The sequence below is a fragment of the Lithobates pipiens genome, unplaced genomic scaffold, assembly GCF_037356315.1.
Source record: "Lithobates pipiens isolate NorthernLeopardFrog02 unplaced genomic scaffold, aLitPip1_a1.2 Scaffold_18, whole genome shotgun sequence".
Lineage (NCBI taxonomy): Eukaryota > Metazoa > Chordata > Amphibia > Anura > Ranidae > Lithobates > Lithobates pipiens.
Window position 1 is genome coordinate 32,964,068 of NW_027507758.1, and position 1,798 is coordinate 32,965,865.

The following is a 1,798-nucleotide window of genomic DNA, read 5'->3' on the forward strand; positions in this document are numbered from 1 at the left end:
GGTGAGGGCAGAAAAGCAGGTGAGTAGAGAGGTGGGGGCAGAAGAGGGGGGAGAGGTGAGGGGAGAAGTCCCTGCTCAGCAGCGGGGGTGGGCCTTATAGAACAGAGGCCAAATATGGGCAGCACAGAGGCTTAGTGGTGAGTCTTGCAGCACTGGGGTCCATGGTTCACATCCTGACCAGGACACTATCTGCATGGAGTTTGCATGTTCTCCCTGTGCTTGCGTGGGTTTCCTCCGGGTTCTCCGGTTTCCTCCCACACTATGAAAAACATGCCACTTTTTTGCGTTGGTGGTGCAGTGGTGAGCATAGCTGCTTTCTAAGTAGATGACCCGGGTTCGATTCCCGGCCAACGCCCTCTCCAAGATGTCTGCCCCACCTTCTCAGTGTATTGAGTCCCCAGGGGGGAAAGTGCTGTACAAATTAAGTGTTGAGTATATATGAAAAAGGAAAGAGATTGTGGGACTTTATATGAAGCACACTACTAAATGAATGAGCATAATAACCGTTTTATCACAAAGGGCATATATACATATAAATTGGTAGAGAAGGTATATATAATGTAATATAATAAAAAAGGTCTCGACAGATATAATCAAAACAATTGATAGTCCTCAATTATTCCAACATGAGACACATAATAATGGACCTTTTTTTTCGTAAAAAATTACTTAGAATCCCCAAACATTATATATATATTTTTCTAACACCCTTGAGAATAAAATGTAGGTTGTTGCAATACTTTTTGTCACATCGTATTTGTGCAGCGGTCTTACAAGCGCACTTTTTTTGGAAAAAGAAACACTAGGGGAGAGGAGACGGATCGTGTGTTCATATAAAGTACGAACAGCGATCTGTCATTTCCCTTAGTAAGTCCCATCCCCCCCTTCAGTTAGAACACGTAGTAGGCAACACACTTAACCCCTTTATCGCCCCCTTATGCCACGTACACACGATCGGACTATCTGGCAGACTTAATCCGGCGGACAAACCGATGGACTTTGCAGCTGAGGTTCCGAACGAGTGGACCTTCTCACACCCGACCAGACTTTTCTGGCGGGCTAGGTCCGGCGGACAACCCAGCAGACTATGGCGGGATTCCGCCGGACTTTTGAAATGAACGGACTTGCCCACACGGAGTCCAGGTAGCCGGGACTAGCGAAGAAAGTGAATTTCGCCACCTAAATCTGCGAGATAGACACCTCGCTAGCCTCGTATGGATTTAAAGGGGAACCCCTACACCAAAAAAAAACGTTGTGGGAGTCCCCCCAAAGACCATAACAGACCCTTATCTGAGCACGCGGCCCCGGCCGGTCAGGAAAGAGGGTGGGAATGAGCGAGCACCCCGCCCCCCCCCCTCGTGAGCCGAGAATCCGGGATTTCATTTAATAAGGGGGCCCCCACATACCGCCCCCCATCCTATATGAATGAGTATAACTTTTGTGCAAACCAATCAATATACGCTTATTGCGATTTTTTTTTTAATCAAAAATATGTAGAAGAATACATATCGGCCTAAACTGAGGAAAAAATTTTTATTTATTTTTTTAAAACTGGGATATTCATTAGAGCTGTTTTTATTTTCCTTGCATGCCCCCCTCGGATCTACAGCGACTGCAACTTCCAAGTACACTATCCACTTGTAGTTTCCACTTGTAGTGCAAAGTGGATTTGCCTTTAGTAAATAACCCCCACTGTGTTGTTTTCAAAATTTGTCGCTGTTCTTCTGTTTACAGCGCTAAAAATAAAAACCACAGAGGTAATCAAATACCACCAAAAGAAATTCTCTATCTGTGGGAA

The 1,798-nt window shown here is 45.3% G+C and overlaps 1 non-coding gene across 1 annotated transcript; it reads left to right on the top strand.

The window, feature by feature from the left end:
* Nucleotides 1-283: 283 nt before the first annotated feature.
* Nucleotides 284-355, top strand: TRNAR-UCU (transfer RNA arginine (anticodon UCU)). The gene has a single exon. It is a non-coding gene; the product is annotated as a tRNA-Arg (tRNA).
* The last annotated feature ends 1,443 nt before the right edge of the window (nt 356-1,798 follow it).